The 24330-nt window shown below is 39.9% G+C and overlaps 1 protein-coding gene across 3 annotated transcripts in view; it reads left to right on the top strand.

Moving 5' to 3' along the window:
- The first annotated feature begins 684 nt into the window (after nucleotides 1-684).
- Nucleotides 685-24330, top strand: part of TBPL1 (TATA-box binding protein like 1) — a 36496-nt gene continuing 12850 nt past the window's right edge. Inside the window, exons 1-2 of one of the 3 annotated variants that reach the window (XM_063605467.1) lie at nucleotides 685-2433; nucleotides 2888-3128. The gene's annotated coding sequence lies outside the window, so the exon portion shown is untranslated. Of the gene's footprint in view, nucleotides 2434-2866; nucleotides 3129-24330 lie in introns of those variants that run through there. The other 2 variants (XM_014345461.4, XM_034962877.3) reach the window with 2 other exon arrangements.

Consider the following 24330-nt stretch of genomic DNA (forward strand, 5'->3'; position numbering starts at 1 on the left):
GATTCCGGGTGTGTCTGTGAGGGTGTTGCCAAAGGAGATTAACATTTGAGTCAGTGGGATGGGAAAGGTAGACCCACCTTTAATTTGAGTGGGCACCATCTAATCAGCTGGCAGTATGGCCAGGATATAAAAAGCAGGCAGAAAAACCTGAAAAGGCTAGACTGTCTTACAGTCTACATCTCCCAGCCTACATCTTTCTCTCATGCTGGATGCTTCCTTGAACATCGAACTCCAAGTTCTTCAGCTTTGGGTCTCAGACTGGCTTCCTTGCTCCTCAGCTTGCAGACAGCCTATTGTGGGACCTTGTGATCATGTGAGTTAACTACTACTTAATAAACTCCCATATATATATTTTATTAAGTAGTAGTTATATACATATATAACAGGATATATATCTATCCTAATAGGATGGACATATATATCCTATTAGTTCTGTCCTTCTAGAAAACCCTAATACAAGGGTCAGCAATCACAATTCCTATTTCTAGGTTATCAATTTCTGTACTGATCAATAGTCTTGGATGAGAACATATACTGCATATTCTAACTTTACAATGCATTGTCTCCTGGCTGGCACCTGAATAATGGGTCACATTATAAGAGCAGTGAAGCCCATGGCCTTTGGTTAGAGGAATGGTGTATGGGATAATGTGATAGGTCTATTATTATTATTATTTTGTATAAATTTGGAAGTACAAGTACAGTTTTGATGCATTGATATGTTGCATAGTGGTTGAAATCTGGGCTTTTAGTGTTAACCATCACCGGAATAGTAATAATAGGTCTATAATTAATAGGGAATAGTGCTTGCAGCAAAACCAAATCCCATTCCAGAATGTGGAACTAATGTAGGGAAGCAAACTATTGGCTGATCCATGACAAAAGGGAGTCTAAAGTAATTGACATTCCTGCTTCTAGGTATTTGGCTGGTCCCCTTGAAGGAGAATGCCTCGTAAGGACCTTAGAACTTGTCGCCATTGCTGTAACGTTGACTTTTCAGGAGTGGCAGTAGCCACTGGCATAGAGAGTCTCCCCTGCCGTTTCCTTGGCAAATCATGTTATTTTCCAGGCTAAAACTCCACTTTCCCTAGCACTTGGAAGAAAGTCCAAACTCCTTCTATGGTCTACAAGGCACTGAAAGTTCAAGACCTTAATTTCCCTCCAATTTCAATGACTGTCATTCTTCCTTTGCACTGTTTCCTGATGCCCTAGCCACACTAATACCCCAGCACAGCAAGTACTCAGCATATCTTGTTCCCTCTGACTGGAACACTCTACATACATTTTTCCCACTCCCATCCCTTTTAGAAATTGGCTGAGATGTTACCTCCTAAAAGTCCTCTCCCCACCACCACACAGACATTACTTTCTAACCCAGCTTCTTGTTCATTTTCTTTATTAAACCTGACCCAACTATAATCACTATCCCTTGAAAAATAAATTAGTACAGAAATGAAAACAAACTCCATCATTCTACAGAGCTTTCAAATGCTCGAAAATGTTTCTGAACACTCAGAGGGGAAAGCAAAAAATCAAGATGCATCCTTGGAGATCTCGTAAATAATAAAATACCTAAATGGTTGCCTACTGTCAAAACCCCAAGAATTCAGCCCACGTCTTCTCTTTTAAAAAGGCAGTGGCATTTTCATTTTTTCATCTGATTCCCACCAATCAGAGGCCAGGTACCCATGAACCCGGCTCGGCGTGGTCTTTTAATAATTAAATCAGGGCTGCCATTGACCTCAACTAACGCCAGAGGCTTCTGACTGCAGCCGAGCTCTGGTGGAAAGGCCGATGCCGGCCTGAGAGTGGGAAACGTGGGGCCGGGAGCCGGGGGCTTCCGCGCGGCGTGGCGTGGCGTGGCGCCCTCAGGGCCGTTACGCGATTTTCGCTCCCGCGGGCAGCGCCTCTCAGGCCACCCCCGAGGGACCCCGAGGACGCACTCGGGCCCCAGGGCGACGGTTCAAACGGGCCATTGTGCGCCCCCGGGGTCCCCCGGCCCCTGCAGGGCTACTTGGGCGCAGAGCCGCGGAGGGTCTCCGTTCCTAGACGTCCTCCTATCCCGGGCTGCCTGAGTCCTCGCCAGCATCCGCCCTCTCCCACTCCCATCCTTCCTGGATCCGCCTCTCGGTTCCCGAGGGACAGTCCCGACCGCAAACCCACGTAGAGTAAGGAATGTGGGACAGGCGACAGAAGTGGCATACGGTCCTGCGTTATCCCTCCGTCTCGCCACACCTTGTGTCTCCATCTCTCCCCACTTCCTTCCCTCCGTCTGTCATCTGTCATCCCCGGTCGCTCTAAGACCAGGATTCCAATTCGCCTAGTGAGGAATCTCACTAGGGGAATTTATCGCGACATCATAAATTAACGGGTTCATTTTGACTGAAAACGCGAAGGACTTTTTTCAGGCAGAAAACAAGTCTCGTCTGGACGGTAAGGACTAGCTTTAGGAATTATATAATGGGGGGTGGGGAGGACCTTTTGTATAAATTTAATGAGCTGATGAGAAAGTTCTACGGTTTTGACAAAAAAGTCCACCTAAATATTCGACTGTATGCCAGAAATTACTACACGTTTAGATATCAACTAAAAATATACAAGGGATACACGGTGTTTTCAGAACCCTTTCAAGCGGTTCTTAAACAAAAAAGTCTAGTCCGATGCCCATTAGCGCCGCCCCCATCCCACCTCTTACCTCCCACCGAGTCCAGCGGGTGGGCAGGAGGGGCCTGATTTGGGGACCAGGAAGGAGGAAGGAAGGGTGGGGGCGGGGGACGGGGAAAGTGACGGGAGCAGTGAGAGCCGGAAATGAGTGGCTAGCGAGGCACCCAGGAGCGCCCTGTCCGGCGGCGCTCTAGCCCACGCGCACTGTCTCTATGCTCCCCAGCGTCTAGTCTATTTATTGTCGCGGGGAAGCTGCGGCCGCCTCGCACCCGGAACAACAAAGCAAGGAAGACGGAGTCCGAGCCTCGGGGGCTCCTAGCAACGGGCCGGGGCGGGAGTTCCATGGAGACTGGGGAGCGCGCCCGTCTCATCCTCATCCTTGTCCTCCAGCTTCTCCTTCGCATCCGACGCAACCGGCAGCAGCGCTGCCGCCGCGTCCTCAGCCACCGCTCCCTCTTCCCACGGTAACCCCCTAGGCGACCCTGGGCACAGGGAGCGCGGGCGGCTGAGCGGCCTGAGCACCGGGTGCGGGGCGTCTGGGCGCGGGGTGGGCGTGTGCGGAGCCCGGGCCAGACTTGGGGTGGGATGTGTGGGGGCGGGCGACTGGAGGGCAGCCGCTGAGGTGGGGGAAACAGGTCCGGTGGCCGAGGGAGGGCTCAGTTCTGAAGAGGACCGGGCGATATTTGGGGATCTCGTTAGGGATAACGGGTTGGGGGTGGGGCGTCCGTACCTGGGAGCGTTATCGAGCCTGGTGTAGGATAAGAAAAGAAGGGTTATCTTTCGTTTAAGCCACCACTGGGAAAGACGGGGAAAAGAGATTCCTCATCTGTCTCGGAGCCATCACCCAGGGGAAGAGGGACCGTGCAAAGATGCTAGGGGTCCGTTGCTTCTCAGAAAACTTACAGCGGCTTCTCTAATAGCTCCCAAAAAGCGGCTTCGTCGGTTTCTGATTCTGGCAATGCCGGCAGCCTCGCTTTATTTTATTATTATTTTTGACCAAAATTAGGATTGATGGAGAAGGATCTAGAACTGAAGAAGAGAAAATGAATTGTGGGTAGGGCTAAGCAGGGATGAGAGTCGGGATAAGTGATAAAAATAGCCAATAAAAGCCCTAAAAGTAAATCTAATAGGGCATGAGGGCTTAAAAAGAAAATCTCTCCTGCCGAGATGTGCATCTGCAGGCTCTGTCAATGTGCTCATTGCAATAAGACTCAAACTGCAGTCAATCCACATCTGTGAGCTCTCTGACTGCATCTGTCACCTGCAGTTCCAAAGCGACACTGGCAGTAAGTGCATGAGCTTCTGTATTTAGGGTTTAGAACAGTGCCTTAAAACTGTGACTCAAGAAAAGGGAGCAGGTTTGCGTGTGTGTGTGTAAGCAATGTGGATTCTCTGGGAAAATATAAAAAGAGACATAAGAAGGTTCAGCCATCCTGGCATAATTTCGCAGTCTCTTTGAGAAAATGGCAGTTCCTTCCTATTGAGAAGTGACTGTTAGCACTATCTGGTTGAAAGGATTATTCACAGTTTGGTATGCCCAGTGAAATATCAGTTTATGTTACCTCTTTAGTCTTACATCACAAGCTGCTTAATGGTTTTATACTTTACAAAATTATTTTAGGTGAGTAAATGAGGTTTTCCTGTAGCACAATGAAAAGGCCACATATACATACAAAGTTCTTTATGTAAAGTTGAAGATTAAAGATGAAAATAAAATTGATAAATCATAGGAGCAATTAGGTCAACCACAGCTTCTGTTTGTTCCCCACCCCTTTTGTTAAACCTGACTTCTCCTAAGCAAAAAGGTGTCATCCTTTCCCCAGCCTCCTCTTTACGTACCCTCTGCCCTCAAAATCAGTATCAGAAACTCTAGTGACCTACTACTATGTGCCCTTGATTGGGCTGGCTTGTTCCTGAATGAGGGCTAGCCAGAATATAGCTTCAACTCAGGCGTTTTCATCTTAAGCTTTTAATATGGAATTGAGGTCCAGTGTCTGTTAAAGGAATTTCATTCATGTGTAAAGAAGTGGACAGGATGCAAAGTGTGAACATTGGGAAACTTAAGTTGCATTTTAAGACATTAAGAAGAAAAAGATAGATTAATGAATCAAAGACTGTTGCTTAATCTTTGTAGCAGTTCTGTGAAGGATATACTGGGATAGCCATACTTGAGGCTGTGGATGTTGAGTCCTGGGGTTATCTTTGTGCATATGAGACTTGACGAAGTGTCCCTCAACCTCAGGGCTGCCATCAGACTCACTTGACCCAGACCTAGTTTGCCGTTGTCTGTCTCTTCATTGTTTGAGTGAGGGTCAAGCCCTAGCTTCCACCTTTATTAACAATGCAGTGTCTGCTTTCCCTGCTCTCCTCCGCCCCAATACTCCCAACTTTGGTGGTAGTTTAGTTACTGTCTTTTCTTAATCATGTCCCAATCAAAAATTATTTTTTATGCTGTATCATTTCCGTTTCTTACAGCATTTTCAACATGTGTCCTTCGCCTGCATGTGCATTTCATTAATGTGATTTTATCTGTTGCATTTTCCTTCTGTACCCTCCTCTTTATTTGGAAAATTGGAGTGGTCATGTTAGATGTTCTGTATTCATTCTGAGTAACTGTTGGTTGTGAATACAACAGGTTAAGAGCCTCTGCTGAAACTCAAGAGCTTCTATTAAAATAAGGTATATTAAAATTTTTGAACTTAGCAGAATGAAAGACGTTAGAAGTCCAAATGGTAATACTGTAATTGTAGACGGTCACTTTTTAAAAAAGTATTGTAGAGCCTGTTCTGTGTTTTAAATTGAACCTTAGATTTTCATGATTCTTATTCTAAAAAAATTATTCTTAAAATCAATCTTGACTGAAATTATATTCTGCCAAATTTGAGGGAACTACTTATAGTAATTTCCCCAAGTTATTCTTAACATAGAAAATTGTCACATCAGCATTTGTGTGGATGAACACATATAAAATGCAGAATTTGCTATGAAGTAGAACAAATATTTATGAAACATAGCTGAATGTTTTTGGAGAGAGTTATTTCTTCTCATGGACATGGCACATTATTTAAAAAATCAGAAAATACTGTATAATCTAGTTGAGTGAACAAGAGGACTGTTTTTAGATGAAGGATACCAGTAATAACCTAGGTGATTGATTTCCTTCTGTTTCATCATAGACCATGTGATGAAATTATTGCTATAAAATATGAACGTTGCAGTTGATTTTTAGAAGAATTTATAGTAGAATGTTTCCACATTGTCTCTGAGTTAAAATCTCTGGTGTTTTCAAATTTTAGCTGTATTGTGACATTCGAACTAATAAAGATTCCCTGAAACTTACATCCATTTTGTTGTGCCTTCTGTATGCCTGGTGCTGTGTCAGGTGTGCAAAGCTGGATGAGAGAGGTATTTCCCTTCAGGTGCTTTTTGTGCACTTGTAGGTAGCAGAGAAATGACGTGTGTAATAAAACATGACAGACACAAATATGAATTTTAAATTCTTTATTACATACTGCCTGGTACTGTCACTATTGGTGAATGGACTTCATCATGCCTGCTAAACTAGAAGTTTCTTGAGGATCAGGAGTATGAGAAGCCATCATATTGTATGTCCCTGCCCTGTGTGTGTATTTTGAAGATTACGTTGTTAATAGAAGGAGATACATGTTTGTTTATTTCACTTCAAGAGCTTAGCTAGTGGATGAAGGAAACCTTTTTGAAATCTGATTCTTGATGCCTAAAATTTCAACTTTGTATTCTGGCTGTGGGCATGCAAATTACAAGCAGTGACACTTTCTCAAGCATGATTACAGCTTCTAACCAATTCAAACAATAAAGATAATGGTGGACTGCCTTCACTTGAGTAGACACGATATTTGCTCTTGTCACATGACTACCACTTCGGGAAATTTCAAAAGGATGAGAGACTGTATACGTATCTGAGGTTTTTCCAGGCTACATAGACAAATTTGATTTTTGTATTATTAACCAGTCAATCTTTTCTTTAGAAGACAGATGGAGTTTGTGTATTTGTGTACTTGTGAAAAAGCAAGATTCCGGAAGTATGTCTTTAGTGGAAAGGAATCAGGTCACATCAGAAATTCTACTCGTCTGTGACTAAAGGGTGATAAAATAGAGAATTTGGTTTAAATGGCTGGTTTTGTGGGTTGAAGCATGCTGCTATGGATCCCATTAAATGTTTAAAAAAAAAAAACTCAATAGGGTGATTTCTGGGGTAGTGGAGATGTGCCTTTGTGTGGGAGTCAATAATGAAAATGTTTAAAATTTCACCAAAAAGTACAGCACAGAAGTTTGGCTGTTGGTTACTTTCACCATCCATTAATAAAAAATACTGAAAACCAGATGGTGTGTTAAGGACAGAGTTTTCTTAGGACATATGTGGATGATTTCAGCATTGAATTGTGCTTAGCACAAGATAGACATGTGTGTGTAGACATTGGCCCATGGTATGTTTTTGTTTTTTAACTCACTAGGTGAGAACTTAAGTCTTACTTAAAAGCAGTAAAAAAATTTGTTTCCATTAATAAAGTGGTTCCAAAGAATCAGGTGTTAACGTTCCCGCTCCTGATAAATTACAAGTATTTTCACTGTGAGACAGAAGAGTTTTGATCAGAATCAGTTACGTTTTCTTGAGATTGGGATTGGTACAACACTTAAAGAGTACGGACTCTGGATGCAGGCAGCCTGTGTTCAGCATCATGGCTGTGCTTTTAATTAATGGCATGGCCTTAAATATTAAATAGCTTTCTCACTGCCCTGAGCCCCAGTTTCCTCATCTGTACTAGGGAGTTAATACTACTACTACGTTACAGGGTTGCTGTGAAAATTAGCATAAAGCACTTAGAACTTTAGTTAAAAGCTTTAAAAAGTATTAGCAGGTGCTAGTAGCAGTGGCACTGGATATTATTTTAAAGGTGAACTGTTGGACCACTTGGATGCTTTGTTTCTTTGGTTGGGAGGCTTTCTACTAGAGCATTGAAATTCTTTCTTTCTTTCTGTTCACTGACTATTGGACTCATCTCTGCTGTTAGGCTTTAGGAGGGGGAAGTACTTTTTTTAAGTTTTGAATTGTCACACAGGCATCTGGTTATCACTGATGGCAGATGGACTAAGTAAAGAGAGACATCTCTGTTTCTTGGAAAAGGAAGGCCAACAAAGCCTGGGCTGGCACCATGTTGCAGCTATTGAAATACTATTTCCCTGTGGACTTGACTTGTTTAGCTGTATGATACTTCTGAATAAAAGGAATAAACCCCAATGGTTTCATTTAACAGAATTAGGCTTTCGTTAGAAGGCACTATTTTTTACTTGTATAACCTTAGTTGATGGTAAACTTGAAGCTTGTTAGTATCAGTGTAAAGCCATGTGTTGTGAGCTTTCTGTGCCACTATAAATGTTCTAATAGTAGCTTTTTTTTGTAATTTTAGAAGTAGCTAAAATTGCTGCTCTGCCCCAGTAATTCAAGTGGCTCAAGAATGACTTCGTAGGATAGCAAAATTATTTGTTTATGGTAAAGCTAAAAACAAATACTGAAGCTACCTAATCAGGAAAATAATTTGATAATTATAGTTTTGTTTAGGCTGCTGCTGAAATAATAGCTAACTTTAAAAAGTTAAGTCTAAATGTTTTAGTTTAGTTGTGTGGACATTGGAAACTGCTGACTAAAAATAAATGTTTCTGCCTAAACAAAGTGAATTGCAGACTGTTCTTTCCTATTCTGGCTAATAACCAGGTCTTAGTTTTTAGTTGAAATCCATTTTTATAAAATATATACTATAGAGGTTTATATAGAATATATTATTAAAAGCATATTTTGCTTTAAATGTGCAGGGTAAAGTGTTATAATTCCTTCTTCCATGTTGTGCTGGTTTTGTTTATTTGTTTCAGCTGGTTTTTATAAGCTTCCACACACTAAGGAGGTTGGCAAATATGCTTGTATTTAGAGGTGTGACTTTTGTTTTCCTGTTTAAGAGAGGAAATGATCATGACTGTTGCACCAAATAGATAGAGATATATATTTCCTTTAGTTTTAGATACCCTGAGGACTGTGCTGGGAAATTTTTTTTTTTGCTTGAGACAGAGTCTCACTCTGTCACCCAGACTGGAGTGCGGTGGTGGCATCTCAGCTCGTTGCAACTTCGGCTTCCCAGGTTCAAGTGATTCTTGTGCCTCAGACACCCAAGTAGTTGGGATTACAGGCATGCGCCACCACGCCTCGCTAATTTTTATATTTTTAGTAGATGCAGGGTTTCCCCATGTTGGCCAGGCTAGCCTCGAACTTCTGGCCTCAAGTGATCTGCCTGTCTCAGCCTCCCGGAGTGCTGGGATTATGGGCAATGGGCACGAGCCACCATGCCTGGCCTGTGTTAGGAAATCTTTAGAAAAACAGGTTGCCATGGTATCAGTACTATAGTCCACAATAAAACTTGCCTGTTTTGAGACAAAGTTCTAACACATTGTTAATTTTTCTCTAGTGTTCTTTCTTTCTTTCTTTTTGTTTTGTTTTGGAGATGGAGTCTCACTCTGTCGCCCAGGCTGGAGTGCAGTGGCGCGATCTCGGCTCACTGCAACCTCCATCTTCTGGGTTCAAGCAATTCTCCTGCCTCAGCCTCCCGAGTAACTGGGATTACAGGCACCCACCACCACACCTGGCCTTTTTTTTGTATTTTTAGTAGAGATGGGGTTTTACCACATTGACCAGGCTGGTCTTGAACTTCTGACCTCAGGTGGTCCCTCTGCCTCAGCCTCCCAAAGTGTTGGAATTACAGGCGTAAGCCATTGCACCTGGCCACCTAGTGTTCTTTCTATCACACTCTTTTTCAGGGACAGATGTTGCTGTCTTTCAGATATGAACATAATAAAGTCAATGTGTAACCCAAAAGTGCAAATATGAAGATGGAGATTTGATTTATGACTGTGGACAACATTTATAGGGCCTGTTACTGTTTGAAACTCAGTTAATGAACTCGAAGCTTTTGTGGAACAAGAACCACCCCATCCTTTTTAATTTGTCAGATGCTTCTGGTGAGCCGCAAGCGTTTTTCCTCTCACCTACTTATGGCTGCAGTGTGTTCCTTGGGCATTTCCAGTGACTTGTGTACATGTACAACCTAGGAAAGTTGTAATGAGCATACCTTAATTGCTTGTGGGTTGACCACATTCCAGGATCTTTGCTCGTTACAAATTAGGGTGGTTGCAGGGATCACAGACAACCATATTGAAGGCACAATGACTAATTCATTAGACCTTCCTCAACAGAAATTAGTGTGCTAATCTTAAAGGTACTCTGTTCTTTTCTTTTGTACTGAGGGGGGAGGCCCTCAGTAAGGGATGCTGAGTGGCTCAACAGATTAAAAAGCTATATTGCTAATGGAAATCTGTAGGTCTCAGTATAGCAGAGAAAGCCTTTGGCTGACCAGCCTTTTTTTTTTTTTTTTTTTTTTTTAATTTTAAGAAATTCAACACTACTCCTTGGCTGTGGCCAGTAATCTTGAAACTTCCACTTCAGTGCGCAGTACAAAACAACTTGGATAATTATTTAATTTGTCTGTACATTTAGAATGCATGCCTCTTGATTTACTCTTTCTAGGCTTTTGGTTTTGGCCTATTAAAATTAGAAGAGTTTCAAATGCCTGAAACAATACTCTGAATTTGTTTGTCTTGGTTATATATTTTTGCTGTCTCTTTGGGTATAGAGGAAAAATGGCTTTATCATCACACCCTGTTTAACTTTAACTGAATGGTTGATATCTTGGAAGTGACTGACAGGGTGGCCATTCTCTGATGACCGGCTATAGTGGAATTAGCTGTAGGCTATAGAACATGGGTGAGTTAGAACCCTTGGGGATGAAGAAAAGGAGACAGTAACTTTCAGAGGATGAGAAAAGGGAATATAAAAAATGCTGAAGGTCAGTAGGTGTGTTTTAATTAAAATAATTCTTTTCTTACATCAGAAATATATTTTTGTATTTGTAAAAGCTCCTGGAACACAGTTGCTCTTCAGGATTTGGGGGTCTGACCTAAAACCATTAGTAGCTTGTTAGGTGTAGGAGCACTAAGTAGTATAATATACCAGAAAGTGAAGTAAGGGAAGAGTTGGATACTGTTGGAGAACTTGAGTCGGTTGAGGCTACTCAGATTCTTATTGCTATCGTGAAAGATATCTACTCTTTACACTTACCTGCCCCCAACCCCACAAACCATTTTCTCAGTTGTTCTTAAGGTATTCATTTAATTCATCAACTTTTTATTGAGTTTAGGACCAAATGCCAGCAATTCAGCCAAGTTCTAAAGACACACATTTAAATTAAACAGTTATCTTCAAGGAGCTTGGTGTCTGCAGTTCAGTAGACACTTATAACACCAACAGTACCATTCATTTGCTGTGCCCTCTGCTGGGTTGCTCTTCTCCCAGTGTTTCATATGGCTGGCTACTTCTTATCCTTTAAGATCTCTTTTTAAGATTCTTTCTTTCTTTTTTTTTTTTTTTTTTTTTTTGAGACGGAGTCGTGCTCTGTCACCCATGCTAGAGTGCAGTGGTGCAATCTCGGCTCATTGCAACCTCCGCCTTCCGAGTTCAAGCATTCTTGTGCCTCAGCCTCCTGGGTAGCTGGGATTACAGGTGCACATCACCATGCCCGACTAGTTTTTGTATTTAGTAGAGATGGGGTTTCACCATGTTGGTCGGGCTGGTCTTGAATCCCTGACCTCGTGATCCATGCGCCTTGGCCTCCCAAAGTGCTGAGATTACAGGTGTGACCCACCGCACTTGGCCAAGAATTATTTCTTACCTCTTAAGAAAGTTGAAAGACCTTCCCTGGATCATTCCTCCTGAAGTTTCTCTTTCATTATCTCGTTTCCTTTATAACATAGATCACATTCTCTTGATTATTTTGTCAGCCTATTTGTTGTCTTTTTCTTCCACTGAAATACAACTGCCATGAGAGTTCCTTGCCTGACCATTTTGTTCTGAGCTGTATTCCCAGTGTCTACCCGCAGAGCTTGGTTCACATGAGTTGCATACTAAATATGCAATTATGCGTAAAAGTTTCCTAGTTGAAGGAGTGGGGAAAGGACGATTTAGGCAGCTATAAAACCGCGAAACAGTCTGTTACTGGAAGAGGAATGGTGTAAAGCTGAGAATGTTAAGGTGTGTTGGAAGTGGAAGATTAGGTTATATAAGGAAGATCGGGGTTGGGAAGTCCACTGCATTCCAAGGCAAGCAGATGAGATTCTGTTTTTCATTCTAAGAGAGCCAAGAGATGCTTCTTCAGATAGGGAGACAATTAGGAAGATAATCCTGGTAGCTATTTGGTAGATGGATTAGAGCATGGAGAATGCAAGCAGAGAGTTCTATTAGAAGCCTGTAGCCATAATGACATGTGAGCTGGCCTAAAATAAAACATTGCTTTGGATGCAGAAAAGAAGCTAGATTAAAAGTTAACTGAGCAGAGGAGAAGAATGAGAGATGAAGGATGATTCTGAAATTTCTGGTTCAAGTGAGCGAGTGTTAATTGTGACTCACTCCATTCACAGAATTACAAGGAGATAGAGCAAGATTTCTTGAGGTGCTTAATGAGTTTTGTTTGTATGTGTTGATTTTAATAGATATGCCTAATAGATGGTTGGGAATATGGATTCAGATATCTGATAGGTCAGGATTGATGTAGGAGCCAGCCATAAGCTCATAGATAGCAACTGAGGCCTGGAAAGTTTAAAGAGGAAAAGGATTTCAGGCAGTGGTTTATAAACTTTAGGGATCTTAAACCTATTGGTAATATGAAAAAAACAATGGCCTTCTCAGGTACAGATTAGTGTGTATACAATTTCAGGGGGTTCCTAACCTGTGGAACCTATTGTTGAGCTTTTCAGGGTCTGGCATGGATTTCAGTTAAGAATTTCTGATTTAAGGAACAGACAGAGAAGTATATGAGATGGGGAGAGAATTCAAGAAAGCTTCTTCAGAATCCAGGGATAGGATATGGCAAGGGGACAGTTGGAGAATCAGAAGTTCCCAGTGCTTTATGCTCTAGAGTAGGAGGGAGTTTAAAGTGTGCCATTGAATTCAGCAATGAGCCATTCATTTGTAACATTTTGTACTGTGTAGAGGCAGAAGACAGATTATGCTGGTTTAAAAGCATGAAGTGGAGTTTGGGAAACAAGGGATGGTAAACAGAATGTAGAAGTCTTGATGTTCTCTGATAAACAGTACTGATAGAAGAATAGAGCCCTTTTTAAGGATTTATGGAGAGGGAAATTCCATTATTTTAATTACCCTATGATGGTGTTTCAGCCCAGTGGTTCTCAACTGACTACCCATTAGTAACATCTTGGAAATATTTTCAAAATTAGGGCCCTATCAAGGTCAATTAAATCTGTATTTGTGGGATTTGAGCATCTTCATAGTTATTATCTTGTTTCTGTTGTTTTGTCTTTTGGTCTTTTTATTTGTTTAAGACATAGTCTCACTCTATAGCCCAGACTGGAGTGCAGTGGTGTGATCATAACTCACTGCAGCCTTGACCTCCCAGGCTCAATCCTCTTGCCTCAGCCTCCTGAGTAGCTGGGCCTATAGGCACACACCACCACATCTGGCTAATTTTTGTATTTTTTTGTCGAGACAGAGTCTCACCATGTTGCTCAGTCTGGTCTCTAACTCCTGGGCTCAAGCAACCTGCCCACCTTGGCCTCCCAAAGTGCTGGGATTACAGGCATGAGTCCACCAGGCCTGTCCTTGTCTTTTTCTTAATAAGAACCGGCCGGGCGCGGTGGCTCACGCCTGTAATCCCAGCACTTTGGGAGGCTGAGGTGGGCGGATCACAAGGTCAGGAGATCGAGACCATCCTGGCTAACATGGTGAAACGCCGTCTCTACTAAAAATACAAAAAAAAAAAAAAAATTAGCCAGGTGTGGTGGCGGGCGCCTGTAGTCGCAGCTACTTGGGAGGCTGAGGCAGGAGAATGGTGCGAACCCGGGAGGCAGAGGTTGCAATGAGCCGAGATCGCGCCACTGCACTCCAGCCTGGGCGACAGAGCAAGACTCCGTCTCAAAAAAAAGAACCAATGTTCCAATCAGAAAACTTCCTTATCACTCTTGTGTGTTCTGTGTAAGAACCCATTCTTTTACTTGTATATTATCATTAAATTACTCACCCTACTGTTGTGGTAGTGTTCTTGACTTTCTCACAGACCGTAATTTCAGGTTTTAAAAATGTATGGCTTTCTTCTGATCTCTAGCCAAGTTCTCTGTGTTTATCTTTTTTGAGTGACGCACCCTTCAACCAGTTACTCAGATCTGACAAGCTCTGAGTTAAATAAGAAATTCCTAATGGTGCTTACATGTGGAAAGAGTGTTCATTATGTAATCATGTTTGTTTTAAGTATATTTTGTACTGTTTTTTAAACCAGAAATGTTTGAACTCTGTTTGTTTTTTTTGTTTTGTTTTTTTTGGGGGGGTTTTTTCGGTTTTTTTTTTTTTGAGACGGAGTCTCACTCTGTCTCCCAGGCTGGAGTGCAGTGGCACCGCTCACTGCAAGCTCCGTCTCCCGGGTTCACGCCATTCTCCTGCCTCAGCCTCCGAGTAGCTGGGACTACAGGTGCCCGCCACCACTCCAGGCTAATTTTTGTATTTTTAGTAGAGATGGGGTTTTACCGTGTTAGCCAGGATGGTCTCGATCTCCTGACCTCGTGATCCACCCGCCTCAGCTTCCCAAAGTGCTGGGATTACAGGTGTGAGCCACCATGCCCGGCTGAACTCTGTTTTATTTTCCCAAGTAACTAATTTCATAATCTGACCTTCCTTTTCTTAAAACGGCATTTGTGCATGACATAGACCTTAAACAGGTTGTCTATGCTAGAGCATTTTATATGAGGGGTAACTCTATAAAAACAGTCGAAACTATGAAAATAGGAAGTTTCACCCATTGTATTTTCCCCATGCAGTACTTTCTCTTGATTAAATTCTTGATGAGTTATCAGTGCTTCAAGTTTGAGCCCTGCATTCACACCCTTGAAATAAATCAGAATATAGAGAGGCTTGATCTTGATGCATGCCAATTCTGACACCAACTTATGAGAAGATTTATTCAGTCTTTTAGCTACCCTAGTGAATTAACATTTACACTTGTAAATGAAACTAATAATCTTTTAAAAATTATGCTGTTTTGTTAGCATTAATTTAATGGCTAAATTAGTCTTACAAATTATAGTCACTTACAGTAGCTTAGGACAAATATCAAACTTCTCAGTAAAGAGATGAAACTTTTTAGCTTTTAAAATTGTAGTCCGTAATATGGGAAGTAGGGGCACATATAAGACCTGCTCAAGAAAACAAATACCTTACAATTTAAATGAAATGAACATCATAAACTTGTATCACAATTTAATATCCAAACCCATTATGCTTCTAATTTTCCTGCTTTTTTGCAGGTACCTAATGAAGTAAAATTTAGCATAATATCTATTTCGTAACATGTAGTAGATTTGGTCAGTCTTTTCCTGTTTCATTCGCCACCTTCCCTGTCCCCACTCCCCTCAGCACCACCAAAAAAGAACCCCATGATCAACAACTATTTGCTTTGATTTGATGGTTTTGTTATTGTTGGAGTTTTGTGGGTTTTTTTTTTTAATTCACTGTTAAATTTAGTGCTTTTTTCAGTGCTCATTTCACTTAACAGATACATCAAAGTTGTATTCTTTATTTTTACCACTTGTTTTTAAACTTGAAGGAATATGATTTGCTTTTGTGTTCCAAAGCTTGAGGACTGCAGTGAGTAACTAGAAATCCTTTCCATTTTTGAACATTTCTCCATCCATAGAAGATGAAGAAAGGAGATATAATAATAGTAACAATAAGAACAGCTACATTTGAATGCTTGTCATGTGCAAGTACTGTGCCAAGCGCTTTATATGAAATTTAATTTTCACAACACTATGATGGGTTCTGTTTATCTGCCTTATTTTACAGAGGAGGATATTGAGGCACAAAGGTGTTAACTTACCCACAGTCATATGGCTAATAAGTGGTAGAGTCTAGATTTAACCCAAGCATTCTGCTGAGCTCTTCAACTTGAGAGAGAGAGAGAGAGACAGAAAGAAACAGAGAGTGTGTGTGCCTGTGTGCATGTGTGTGTGTGTCGTGTGGGTGTGTAAGTAAACATTGCTTTTTAATAACCTCAAGCTTACAGTTAAACTCTGCAGACATTTTATTGAATGTGTATGGCGCATTGGGAACTACGCCAAGGCTGGGGTACAGAAATAAAGAAGATTTGATCATGCTTCTGAGGAGCTTATTGTCTACCAAGGAGACTATAAATAGGAAACATTTTACCATAGTTTGTAGTGTGGAAAACTGTGATATAAGTATGTATAGTAACATTACCATTGACCAAATGGGACTCAGAATAGGGACACTCTGGCTTAATATTGAGGATCAGATTTCTGAGTTCCTTTGATTTTTAAATTTCACCCATGATGGTTTTAATTACCTTCTGTACTAGGATTTCCAAATTTTCATTTCCAGTCTTAACCTAGACCTGTCCTGAGCAATGGACTTTTAGCTGATTAACTGCTCCGTATCTCCTCTTGGATGTCTCACAAGTTCCTTCAGTTCAAAATGTCCAAAACCGAATTGTTAACCCCTCCTACCTTTCTCATCTGCCCTGCAAACCTGCCCTTTCTCCAGTGTTTCCTATCTTAGTAAATAGTATCTTAGGCCACAAACCTGCAGTCATTCTCCATCTCCCTTTTTTCCATCCCCATATCAATCAGAAAATTCTGTTCACTCTATCTCCTAAAACTGCCTGTCTTGTGTCTACTACTTTGCATTTTCAAACAGTACTACCACTGTGGTCCGTCCTGTCATCTTGCCTGGACTGCTGTGCTACCCATTCTTCTCTTTCAGTCCATCCTCCCATTGCCGAGTGGTGGTGATACATTTTTATAATGCAAATACGTGATGTCAGTTCTTGCTTCTTTTTTAGCTAACCACTACTTTTGAGATAAACATGAAAATTCTGAACGTGGCATAGGAGGCATGATTTGACCCCTCCCTGCATTTCTAGCCTAGTCTTATGCCACTTTCCTTTTCACTTTTCTCACCGTAGCCATGCTGATTCTTTCTTCAGGCCTGAGCAGTTCCTACTCTTAACTCAGCTGAGAACATCTGCTGTTTCCTGAACCGAGTCTGTTCACTACCAGGTCCCTATCCCCTAGTATGGGTCTTAATGCTTAGATTTCCAGTTCATTGTTATAGAATTGATTGAATGAAGGTGATGCTCAGCTGTAGAACAAGTGGGAGTGGATCACATGTAGAAGTGGGCATAAATCATTTTCAGCAGAATGAATTAGATTAAGCGGGCAAAAGGTTAATATTCTTTATATATTAGAGCTTCCATAAATCAATAAGAAATCTTAGAAGGAAAATGAACAGAAGATAGGAGGCAGCTAACTTTAAAGAAATACAAATGGTTAGTAATATAGTCATGCATCGCTTAATGACAAGGATGTGTCCTGAGAAGTGAGTTTGTCATCACGTGAACATCATAGAGTATGCTTATATAAACCCAGACGGTAGAATCTACTACACGCCTGGGCTATGTAGTATAGCCTATTGCTTGTAGGCAGTGAACCTATACAGCATGTTTCTTTACTGAGTACTGTAGGCAGTTGTAACATAATCGTAAGTATTTGGGTATCTAAACATAGGAAAGGTGTAGTAGAACTACGGTATTATAATATTATGGACCCCTGGACCAAAACATTGTTAGGCAGCACATGACTGTGTTTGAAAAGTTCACCCTCATTAGTATTCAAGGAAAATCAATTAATTCAGTATTGCTGCTTTTCATATCTCAGGTTGTCTAAGATTTTTATAAAATCCTTTGCTGACTAGGTAAGACAGCATGTGCGATCCCAATCTTGTTTCATATGCACAGACAAATATATGGATTTAGAACCTAGGACCATGTGCTTATATGAGCACAGGAAAAAAGCAGTTATCACTGTTAGGATTATGGGTGACTATTTTCTTTCTTTTTTTTTTTTTTTTTGAGACAGAGTCTCGCTTTGTCACCAGGCTGGAATGTGGTGATGCAGTCTCGGCTCACTGCAGCCTGCATCTGCCTCAGCCTCCCCCAAGTAGCTGGGACTACAGGCGCGTGCCACCATGCCCAGCTAATTTTTGTATTTTTAGTAGGGACGGGGTTTCACCATGTTAGCCAGGATGATCTCGATCTCTTAACCTCGTGATCCACCTGGCCAGGTGACTATTTGAGTATTTCTTATATAATCAGAAAATGACATGCTATCTTCCTTAAATCTTGTATACTTAGACAGTTTATCTGAAATATTAAGAAATCTATCCAAAATAAAACTTGCTTTTATATAGTAAGGAATCATATGCCAAATTTCTCATCTTTGCATTTGAATTTCCAAATGTAAGGTTGTAGTCAGTAAAATACACTTTTTTCCTTTATCCACAATACTATATTAGTTAATATTATTGTTAGCATTCACTAATACATTGCTTTAATAGAGCATATCAAAATTTGTGAGTTTTTTTATTCTTCAAAACAATCATGAGAGGTAAATGGTATTGTGTTTTACAAATGAGAACAGGAGCAGTTCAGAACTAGTCCACTGTCGTGTAGCTTCCATTACAATTGATGTCTACTGTCTTAGCATCCAAGTTTTTTGTTTTGTTTTGTTTCTTTTGAGATGGAGTCCGCTCTCGCCCACGCTGGAGTGCAGTGGCACAATCTCTGCTCACTGCAACCTCTGCCCTTGGGTTCCAGCAGTTCTCTTGCCTCAGCCTCCGCAGTAGCTGGGACTACAGGCGCCCACTGCCATGCCTGGCTAATTTTTGTATTTTTGGTAGGGGCGAGGTTTCACCAGGCTGGTCTCCAACTCCTGACCTCAAATGATCCACCCATCTTGGCCTCCCAGAGTGCTGAGATTACAGGCGTGAGGCACCACTCCTGGTCAGCATCCAAGCTTTCTTACTTTATAGATATATTTTAGTATTCGTCGAAACAGTGAGAATCTTAACTAGGTTACTGTTTAAACATTATTAAGATGAGACAGGTTTTCAATTATATCTTCTTATATTGCAAAATATTTCATTTTTTCAACCAGAATTTTTGCATGAGAATGTAAACCATTGAACTTATCTTTTCTTAAGCAGTCATTCAGAAAATCAGTATCATTTAAATCTTTCCCCATCACCTTTTAGACACCATTACAAATAATGTCATTGACTGAAGCATAAAATACACTGTTTTTTTTTTTTTTTTTTAGTAAATAGATGCTGGCAACCTCAGAGTTGTTGACTAATTTCCATTAAAAAATAGTACCTTGTAGCTTTCTTAATATAGATTTTTTTAACCATAATTCACTTTGATACAAAATTATTCACATGAATGCTACCTGCTTAACAGTCTTCAGACTGAATATCTAGATTGAGTCTCATAGATAGTAGGTAGTCATATGTAATGAAGATAGTTTAACTTTCTGTTTAACTGAATGTAATGATGCTTTTTGTACATCAAATACTTTTGCTTTCACTTAAGCATTTGTTAAATGTTTTACGAGTGGTAAAATATAGTCTTTTTCTTTGGAAGATACAAGGTTTTTTATGGCCAGGCAAACTGTTGGTAAAATTTTCTTCATGTGGCTAGACTATAAAAATGCCAACCCTGTGGACTGACTCCTAAAGTATAAGCTCTTGGGCCAGACATAAAAATATCCTCATGATAGAATGTCACCCTGCCAAACAAGTGCAAGGTTTTCAACTGTTAGACCTTAGTGCATCTAACTCTCTCCCATTACTACCCCTTTGAACACAAATGCATGCTGAAGGGAAAGTGGTGAGTTCAGAATTGATGATAATTTATCTAAACTAACAGAATAATTCTAGAATTAAAATGGAAATTTACTGTATAATTCCTACATTTGTCTAGAATGTATCTTCATCTAATATGTTAGGCTCCTGGGATTTTAGAATTAGATGGGAATCTTAAAAACCATCAGTCTAGTCTCATCTTTCACCTAATAGAAGACTTGTTTTGTGCCACTCCTAACTGTTGGTTAATTATCTAGCTCTACCTTCCCTTTTTGGACACGAATCTTCTGGGGAGCCCACCACTTTGTAGTGTTAAGTATGTGGTTTTTTGTGTGGCTTCATGAGATCTTTCATGTGACCTCAATTGACTCTGTCAATTTTCTTTTTTATTCAGTTGAGAACAACTACTCTTTTTCCATTCTTATGCTAAATGTCCTAAGATTTTCTTCACACAGCTCACTGTTTTTATATCTCACACCATCGTACTTTCCTTTGGATATTTGGAAATAATATCTTTAGTATCTTTAAATAATAATTTGATAAATTCTGGATATTGTAGATATTTTAATAGCAAAGGCTATTACTCTCTTTGGTCTGGACATTCTTATCTAACCTAAGTTTATGTGTATATGTGTTTGTTTAAGTAATACAGTACATTTTGAACCCCATGTTGTCTTAATATAACCTATTATTAAATAAAGTCCTAATCTTAAACAGCTGTTAGAAATTATTATGGAAACTTTTAGGCAGAAATGTGGAGAGAGTAGCGTAATGAACACTCATATATCTGTCACCAAGGTTTGTTTTTGTTTTGTTTTTGCTTTTTTTTTTTTGAGACAGGGTCTCACTCTGTCACCCAGGCTGGAATGCCGTGGTGCCATCATAGCTCATTGCAGCCTCAACCTCCCAGGTTCAGTGCACCTCAGCCTCCCAAGTAGCTGGAACCACAGGCATGCACCACCATACCTGGCTAATTTTAAAATTTGTTGTAGAAATTGAGTCTATCTGTGTTGCCCAGGCTGGTTTTTTATTTTTTAATTGACACATGATTGTACATATTGTACATATTTATGAGGTACAGATTTGTTGTATAGTGATCAAATCAGGGTAGGGCATCTGTCACCTCATGAATTTATCATTTCTTTGTGGTAAGAACAGTCAAAAGCCTCTCTTCTAGCTATTTTATGATATACTTTACTGTTCACCATGGTCACCCTACTGTGCAGTAGAACACCATAACTTATTCCTCCAATCCAATTGTAATTTTAAATCAGTTGACCAACCTCCGTTCATTCGCATCCTCTTCTCCTCAGTCTCTGTTAATCACTCTTCTTTCTGCTTCGATGATAACACTTTTTTTTTTTTTTTAAGATTCCACATACAAGTGAGATCATGAGGAATTTGTCTTTCTGTGTCTGGCTTGGTTTATTTAACATGATGTCCTCCAGGTTCACTAACGTCACAAATGACAAGATTTCTTACAGCTGAATAATATTCACATTTTCTTTATCCATTCTTCCACTGTTGGACACTTAGATTGATTCCATATCTTGGCTATTATAAATAGTGGTGCAGTAAATAGCGAAGTACAGAAATCTCTTCAACATCCTGATTTCGTTTTCTTTGGATATGTATTCAGCAGTGGGATTGCTGGATCATGTGGTAGTTCTATTTTTAATTTTTTGAGGAACTTCTATACTGTTTTCTATAATGGCTATGTGAGTTTACTATCCTACCAACAGTGTGTAAAGTATTCCCTTTCTTTCACATCCTCACGAGTACATAGGTGTTTTTGTTGTTGTTGTTGTTGTTGTTTGTTTTTTTATAATAGCCATTCTACCTGGAGTGAGGTGGTATCTCATTGTGGTTTTGATTTGCATTTTCCTTATGATACGTGATGTTGAACATTTTTTCATATACCTGTTGGCCATTGGTATGTCTTCTTTTGAGAAGTGTCTGTTAAGGTGTTTTGCTTATTTTTTAATCAGATTATTTGTTTCTTTTGCTGAGTTGGTTGAATTTCATATATATATTCTGGATATTAATCTCTTATCAGATATACAATTTGCACATATTTTCTCCTGTTCTGTGGGTTGGCTTTTCACCCTGTTAATAGTTTCCTGGGCTGTGCAAAAGCTTTTTAGTTGGATGTAATCTCTGTCATCTTGATCTAATAATCGTTAAAAGGTGAAGCAGTAATACAGCATTTTTTGGTCCTAAAATACTGTGATAACTACTATACAAGTCTGTGCTTTATCTTAGAATAGATTATCCAAATTTGTTTGGTGGCAAGATTCCAGACATCAAGAGTCATCTGAAATTGTATCTCAATGTATTTGTTACTGAGTTCAAACAGTGAAAGATTTTAAAGTTAAATTGCAGACAAGACATTCCCCCAAGTATTTGAGTCTACATCTCTAAAAAAAAGTCTGTCTACATAACCACTCTATTTTCTCTTCTAACAAAATTAACAGTAATTTCATAATTTCATGTCACTCAGATCTATTCAGATCCACTCAAATCACTCAAATTTCTCTCAAATATCTTTTATACTGATTTGTTAAAACCGGGATCTAATCAAGGACCATGTTATACAGACATTTTGTCATTTTAATTAAAAATAAGGGCCTTACATTTATCAGTGATAAATTTTATTTTGTTGGTAGTGCCTCTTTGGGCTTGTCCAGTAATCAGCAAACTTTTTCTTAAAGGGCCAGAGAGTAAATATTTTAGGCTTGTGGTTCATTTGGTTCTTGTCACAACTACTCAGTTGTGCTGCGTAGTCATTATGGAAACACACGGGCATGGCTGTGTTCCAATAAAACTTTTGCAAAACAGGCACTGGCCCATTGGCTGTAGTGTGCTGACCCTTGCCTAACCTATTATGATCTTGGTGTTTGTTTGTTTGTTTGTTTTTTTCCCCTCATCTGTAACTGTTCTCAAGTTTTGCATCAATTCATTAAATAATACAATTAATATTCAACTATTGGTGAATCCATCTGTCAGTAATAGCCACCATTTAATGAACACATACTGTATGCTATATACTTGGCATGGATAATAATATTTAATCCTTAAAAGCACCCTGTGAGGTACAGGTGGTATTATCACCAATTTATAGATGAGAAAATGAGGATTTAGAGAGTGGTTAGGTAAGTGGCCCAGTGTCACATATCTAAATGGGAACACTAGGTCAGAGCCCCCTTTTATAAGGCTTATTTTATACTATCAAACAGATAGGAAAGAACATCGTTCTAAAAGGCAAATGTTAGCTTTTCTTCATCTTGATTCTAGGCATGTGTTGAGAGACTGTCAAGTAATGTGTTGGGATTGGGACACAAAATGTCTATTTCCTAATCTACTATTTGGGGAGCTTTATAAAGGATATGAGGTTACTTTGAATGGCGTGTCTTTCTTTTAGAAAAGAGCTATCTCTAGGAGACCATGTGGGTTCCTATTGTGTTTGCAAATCGGTCTATTATCAGTCCTCCCCTGCTTCTGCCATTTCTTAGATCATAGATGGTAATTTTGTGGTTAGAACCTTAAGGCCCATTCCTCTGTATCCTCAGCTTCAACTTGAGTATACTTTAAGTAGCTAGATTCTTCTTTTCTGTATTCTCAGGTTTATTTATTCTCTTGGCTTTCAATTAGATTTTAGATTTATTTTTGCTTCGTTTTTATGACAGGGTTTATTGTGGCCTTTCAGTTTAAATATCTTTCCTGGTGTGGAAAATTTTAAATGCAGTAGTCTTTGATGCAATTTGTTGTAAAAGCCAGAAGGTGGCGATGTTTTCCAGTTAAGGTTTCAATTCATTGTAGTTGCTGGAGTAATGTTTTTGAATACCACTAGAAAGAGGACCAAAAATACAGATGATGTGTTCTTGTACACAAAATCTTTGAGTGGGGAAGAATGTGCTTTAACTTCTATGATGCATTTTAATAGAAAGCTAGAAATATGCCACTTCCTGAAGGGCTACAGTTTTGAAGTTTGCTTTTTTTATGAGAAGATATTTGACAAATCACACTAAGCCATTTCCTTGAGAAACAGGACAAAACACCTGATCAAGCTATGTCTTAATATTAGGCCTTGGGCAGTGGGCAAATAATTGGTATTTGTATTTAAATCAGAATGGGAACAACTATTTTTCTTATATTAAACCTAACATATATATATATATTTGTTTTTTTATTTTAAAACATCCAGACTTTACCAAAAAAAAAAAAAAAAGTCACCCTGCTGTGCCAATTCTCTGAATAGAACAGTTGTTAACATTTTGGCAGATATAACTATGTAAGTGCATATGTAGATACATAAGCCAAAATGAACTCATAATTAGACATATAATTTTTTCTACTCTGGCAAACATTATGGACCTCTGTCTACATCTCTACATCTGTCTAGCTTTGTAATTTATAAACTCCATTTAGTAGTCTATTATATAAGACTGTACTGTATTTAACTAGTTCCTTTTCATTGGATGTGCAGGTTGTTTCTGTTATAAATAAAATTGCCATATATCATCTTATTATACTTTGGTCAGTTCAGTTATTTCTTTTTTGAGATGGAGTCTTGCTCTGTCACCCAGGTTGGAGTGCAGTGGCGCGATCTCAGCTCACTGCAACCTCCGCCTCCTGGGTTCAAGCAGTTCTCCTTCCTCAGCCTCCTGAGTAGCTGGGATTACAGGCATGCACCACCACGCCCGGCTGATTTTTGTATTTTTAGACGGGGTTTCACCGTGTTGGTCAGGCTGGTCTCAAACTCCTGACCTCGTGATCCACTCACCTCGCCCTCCCAAAGTGCTGGGATT

The sequence above is a fragment of the Pan paniscus genome, chromosome 5 (genome assembly GCF_029289425.2).
Source record: "Pan paniscus chromosome 5, NHGRI_mPanPan1-v2.0_pri, whole genome shotgun sequence".
In the NCBI taxonomy this organism is placed as follows: domain Eukaryota; kingdom Metazoa; phylum Chordata; class Mammalia; order Primates; family Hominidae; genus Pan; species Pan paniscus.